Source organism: Orycteropus afer, unplaced genomic scaffold, assembly GCF_000298275.1.
Source record: "Orycteropus afer afer isolate SDZICR_OR568_19922 unplaced genomic scaffold, OryAfe1.0 scaffold00235, whole genome shotgun sequence".
Taxonomy (NCBI): Eukaryota; Metazoa; Chordata; class Mammalia; order Tubulidentata; family Orycteropodidae; genus Orycteropus; species Orycteropus afer.
Genome location: NW_006921822.1, coordinates 3,721,074 through 3,727,396, shown reverse-complemented (window position 1 = coordinate 3,727,396; position 6,323 = coordinate 3,721,074). Strand labels below are relative to the sequence as shown.

Genomic DNA, 6,323 nt, shown 5'->3' with positions numbered 1-6,323 from the left:
ATAACTAAGGAGCTCTGGTGTCATAGTGCCTAAGGCATTTGACTGCTATTCAGAAGGCTGGTGGTTCAAACCCGCCACTCCTCGGAAGGAAGGTTGGGAAATCTACTTCCATAGAGATTCTGCCTTGGAAACCCAAGGAGGGGTTGCTATGAGTCAGGATTGACTCAACGGTACATAACAACAACACTGAGTGCCAAGTACCATTCTAGACACTTGATGTGTACTTTCTCATTTAATCTACATACTATCTTTACGATGTTGTTAGTTGTATCTTTATGATGTTATTAGTTGCTGTCAAGTTGATTCCAATTGACTCATGGTTACTCCATTTGTTAGAGTAGAACGGCTCTGTAATAGGGGAAAAGAGACCCCAAATTCAAACAGGTTCAATAGAGACACTTTTATTAAGCCTTGGACAGGAGAAAGACAAAACAAACACAATCATCTTGGCTAAGGGAAACCATCAGCATGAGAACGCTGAAGGGCCATGTGGCTAATTATATATGATTGAAGGAATAACAGGGAATCATCACAAAATAATCATTGGTGGCAGAACATTACTGTTGCAGGTGGGACTACAGAAAAAGGGAAAAGACCATGACCGGAAATTGAAGGTAGAAAAGGGTTACAGGATTGGTTCTGAGGCTTGAGCACCTGGCTAGGTGGTGGTCCGGATAAGCTGTGACTCATGACAATACAGCTCTTAGCCACAAGGTGGCTACCAAATAATACTAAGACCTCAACCTTAATTTAAATTAGAAAGACACTCTCAGGCAAGTTGCCTAGTTTCTCCCATGAGTAAAATCTACTTTCAACCATACTCTTCCTGAAGGCAAACTGCCCCTCCCTAGGTTTGTCTGACCCACTGCCATCGAGTTGGATCCCACTCATAGTGACCCCTGCTTGGGTTTCAGAGGAGGTATCTCTAGGGAAGTAGATAGCCCAGCCTCCCTTCCGAGGAGTGACTGGTGGGTTTGAACTGCCAGCCTTCTGGTTAGCAGTCAAATGCCTTAGGCACTTACGCAGCCAAAGCCTCCAGGTTTGTCCTAGAACTTGTCTATGCATAGCCACAGTGCTGGTTTAATGGTTAGAAAGAACCCAAATGACATCTGAAATGGAGTTAGGGCTCCCACTGTAGACCACAAACCAAAATAACCAAACTTACTGCCATTGAGTTGATTCTGACTCACAGCAAACCCTCTTGGGTTTCTGAGGCTGTAAATCTTTACAGAAGTAGACTGCCCCATCTTCCTTCCACAGAGCAGGATGGTAGATTTGAACTGCTGTCCTGGTTAGCAAGCAAGTGCCTTATCCACTATGCCACCAGCCTTCCACAACCCCAAGTACTTTAGAATTTAAATACAGCTCCATAGGATTTTCTTGGCTTTACTCTTTCTTTCTTTTTTTTTAATATTTCATTTTATTTTATCATTGTTGAGAATACACACAGCAGAAGATACACTGATTCAACAGCTTCTACACATACAATTCAGTAACAGAGATTACATTCTTTGAGTTGTGCAACTATTCTCGGCCTCCTTTTCTGAGTTGTTCCTGCCCCATTAACATAAACTCACTACCCCTGAAGTTTCCTAACTAATCTTTTGATGAGTTACTGTTGTCAATTTGATCCCATATAGATCTTAAAAGAGCATAATGTCCAAGGCAGACATTATTTACCAGTTAAGGTAAACTATTATTTGGTTTTAAGAAAATTTCAGGGGCATTTTTGGTTTAAGGTTTAAACAAGATTATACCTTTAAACCTTGAAGTCTAAATATGGTAATAGTTTTGGGAGTTCACCCATTGGCTGCAATTTTAATGGAAGCAGAATGCATAGCTTTTTCTTCCAAGTACTGCTTGTAGGTGGGTTCAGATTGCCAATTTTGAGGTTAGCAGTCAAGCAAAAACCATTTGTACCACCTAATATGATACAGACCATCCATGAGGAAAATGAGGTAAGTGAAAGAAACTGAGCAATTGGTTCATTATCACAAAACTACTGGCTGGCAGATCCAATATATTTAAAGTCAGGTATTTGTCACCAGAGACCTGAGCTCTTAAAATTTCTAAGCTCTGAGAGGGTTACAATGAGGGTGGGATAGGCAGAGTAGGGAGACAGATATTAACCAAGAAAGCAATAATCAAATACCATAACTTATGAATAATCATAAGGGCTCTGAAGGAAATAAAATATGGTAATATGTGATTGAAGGCTCTGCTTTATTTAGGTAGAAAGAAGATGACATAAAACCAGGACCTGAATGATGAGAAAGAATCAACCATTCAAAGAGCTGGAGGAGGAGTATCTGTACAGAAGGAACAATAAATAAAGGTCTTCAAGCAGGAGTGTGAGGTTTTCAAGGAGCAGAATAGAGTCTGTCTGGTGCCTCCTCAGTGAAGAGCAGATGGCATGAGCAGTTATCAGATCACATTGGGCCTTCTAGGCTTCAGAGGGATTTGGCATATAAATACTAAAAAGCTCATGTGCTTAAAATGAGCCAAAAGGCTTCATAGTGGAGTTAGGATTCTCCATAATGTTGAAGGGCTGGTAGGCTCTGGATTGATGGAGAAGGTGACAACCACAACTTTGAAAACAAAAACTTTGAAAAGGAAGAGGGGTAAAAAAAAAAAACCTTTGAAAATGAAATGAAAACTAAGAGCTAGAGTTAATTTTGTTGTTGTTGTTGTTCTCTTCTGAGCTGTTATGACTGAGACTTTTGCATGGGCTTTTCTGGGGACACTTGCATTATAAACTATACCCATTATCCATTAGCCAGGAGTCAAATGTGTAAGAATAAAAGATGTACTCAGACTGTCAACATCATTGGATAAAAATTATCAAATGTACGTGGCATTCAACATGATGAATATATTTAATGTGAAGATCACTGAAGTGGCAAATGGTTTATTACCTACATATTTCCATAAGAAAAGAAAATTTTAAAATTACAGAAAAAAAGTATGTGGAATTCAGTTGTGTAGTGTTGAACAAATGTCTCCTTTAAATTGCCTTAGATTCCAAAACTCAAGGGCTAGGTTAAATAGAAGTTAATCCAGATTTTACAGAAGGATTCACATTTATTGATTCAAATACAGTACCTAACATTTGCTAAACATGCATTTTACACTAAATGGTCACATTTCTACAGATAGCCAATTCACAAAACGGGACCCATCCCTTGCCAGCGGGCAGGATGGGAGGTAGCAGAGGGCCTGTGTACCCTACAGAACCCGCCAACTATCATTTGGTCATGCAGGGTTGATGGAGCCAGGTTGGTTGGCAGACCTGGGCTGGCCCTTTGGGGACAAGGGATCAGAGACATTCCATTTACTTGATTCCTACACAAGATTGTGGGTGGAGGTAGGCCTAGGGTAGCACAGGGGCAGGCTCATGGATGCATATACCAACAGAGTTTCTGAAGGTGGTGCTTATGGGAGGTGGTGTTCCCTATGCCTTGAAGCATAGGAAGGAAATGGAGGTGTTGCATTTGGCAAATCTGCTACAAAAAACCTATTTAAGGTGAAGAGCAAAGATGTCTTTTGAAGACTATGTATGGTGCTCCTAACCCACACCATGGTGTTTTCAATTGTTTCATATGCATGTGAAAGCTGGACAATGAATAAGGAAGACCAAAGAAGAATTGATGCCTTTGAGTTGTAGTGTTGGTGAAGAATATTGAAAGTATCATGGACTGCCAGACGAACAAACAAATCTATCCCAGAAGAAGTGCATCCAGAATGCTCCTTGGAAGCAAGAATGGCCAGACTTTGTCTCACCTACTTCAGTCATGTTGTCAGAAAGGACCATTCCCTGGAGAAGGACATCATGCTTGGTAAAGAGAAAAAGGAGAAGACCCTCAATGAGATGGACTGACACAGTGACTGCAACAATGGGCTCAGGTATAGCAAGGATTGTTGAGGCTGGCACAGGACTGAGCGGTGTTTTGTTCTGTTGTGCATAGGGTCAGTAAGAGTCAGAGCGAACTCGACAGCACCTAACAACAATAGCAACAACATGGGGGAGGCTACTCCCTGGCCAAGCAGGAGGAATGACTCCCCAGACACAGCTCAGATATTATAATGCAGCCAAAAGCCCCTATGGTAGGCCTGGGATGGTAACACAGACAAAAATACCAACATCCCAGGGCAGACAGGATTTCTTTCTTGACAGAAACATTTAAACAGAGAAGGAGCTACAGTAGTCTTTTCCCATAGTATTCCTGAGAAAGGAATCAACCAGGATGTCACTCAAGAGCTAGGTTTTTAAATTTTCCACAGAAATCTGACTCAACAACACTATCTCCTATTACAAGAAATTTCCAAGAAAGAAAATAATGGTAACGAAAGGGCATAGATGATCCCTTAGGCTAGCAGAGCTGGTTCCAGGATTCAGAAGACCAGCGTTCACCAGAAACATGACTCTTCTTCTTGAGCTTGGGGCAGGCTTGGGCCTGATAACACAGCTTCCTTTTAGGCCCACAGTTGATTCCTAAGCAGGCTGTGGCCCAGAAGACCTCAGCCAAACGGGGACTGGGCTGAGCAGAGGGAGTAGATTTCTTATGAGCTGGTAGAGGCAGGGCTCATGTCACAGGAAAGCCAGAAGCCTTTAAAGTCTCAAGGTAGCCCAGGCCTAGCCAGACGAACCCGACTTTGCTCCCAGACCCAACAGGTTCTTTGGCCAGAGGAGTGGTTTCCTATCTCTGAGGTAACAGTCCAGGTTTGGCTCCCAAGCCAAGAAAGAAGTTGCCTGTGGCAGCCAAGTAGAGGATTTCTGGAGACTTTGTAATTAAATACACATACCTGCTGACCAGAAGGCCAGCGGTTCAAACCTGCCAGCTGCTTCACAGGAGGAAGATGAGGCAATCTACTTCCGTAAATATTTACAGCCTTGGAAATCTAATGGGGGATGCTAACAGTTGGAATCGACTCAATGAGAGTTGTTTTTTTTGGGGGGTGGGCGGGTGGTGGTTTCAGATGCAGCCCAGAAACCCTTGCCTCAAGGCGAATCAATTTCCAACACTTGGTAGAATGACTGCCATTTTCTCAGCCTGAGACACAGATAAAACATGATTTCCCAGAAGCTGGACTTAGATGCTTCAAGCCAAGAAAAGGGGAGGAATTATCAACTGCAAAGGCAGAGGGGCATGCAGGGGTGGGGGTGGGGGACACTTGTAGATCAAGGGAGGGAATGTAAGAGTAGTGGTTTTCTTACTTTAAAAAAAATCAATGAAAAACAATTCAAAGATTAATGAAAGAGCTGATCCGAAAGACTGGATTTCTTGAAACAAGTATAAAGTTTAAAAAAGCAATAAGGAAAAAAAAAAGAAAAACCACAGTAGAAGTCCACAATTATGAGCTTCTAACCTAACCTTAATTGCCATGAAACTAAAAAAAGGAAATGACAAAAAGGAAAAAACAATAAGATAATGTATCAATATACTCTGTAAATTAAGTCTGTATGAATTAACATTTCAAGGATTTGAGTTGAGGGTGTTCATGATACACTTACTGAACATTAATGTGCTTGGGAAGGGATAAAGCATTGTTTCTCAAGGTTTTGTGTACTGTTGTTATTTTAGTCCCTGTTTCTCTTCATCTTTTTTTTTTTTTTTTTTTTCAGTAACAATAATCACTATTTTTTTCCAAAAACTTTTTCAACACCCCAAACAGAAGCTCTGGACTCTTTAAGCAGTAACTCCCCATGTCTCCGCCTCCTCAGTCCCAGGGGGCTGTTTTTATTTATTTGCCCATTCGAGATATTTTTTTTTTTTTTAATTTTTAATTTTATTGTTCTTGGGGTGCACATTTACAGAGCAAAATTTGTTTTACATTCAATAATATGTACATTTGATTTCACAAGCCCCAATTACCACCCCCAACCATAACACATTCTCCTCCCCTGTGTTCCCTGTGACCCAACCTACCTGTGCCTTTTTTAACAGTGCATTCCTGTCTATGCCGCCTCCCGCCATGTAAATGCTGCCCTTCTGATGCCCCAAGACCAATTGCTCCAAGGGGCATATCTCCATAGAGTAGGTGGGTGCATTGCTAGGGATTGGGTGTTCTGCATGTAAGTCTTTCTACTGTTGAGATGTGAGTCAGTCCTTGGGAGTGAGTCCTACCCCAGGCCCCAGGGCCATGGTCTTGGAGGATCCATCAGACTCCATCTGAACAGTAATTCTGGTCATTATTGTGTTTTTGAATTTTGTTCCACAGTTTTCCTCCCACTGTATCCAGGATCTCCAGTTTTGATCACTTCCCGAAAGGTTGGCATTGGTAGCTCTGGTCTCGAGGTCAATCATATCCTTGGATGATTGTTT

General features: G+C 41.7%; 1 protein-coding gene across 1 annotated transcript in view; it reads right to left on the bottom strand.

The window, feature by feature from the left end:
- Positions 1 to 6,323, bottom strand: part of SHROOM3 (shroom family member 3) — a 577,837-nt gene that overhangs the window by 90,458 nt on the left and 481,056 nt on the right. The window lies entirely within an intron of this gene.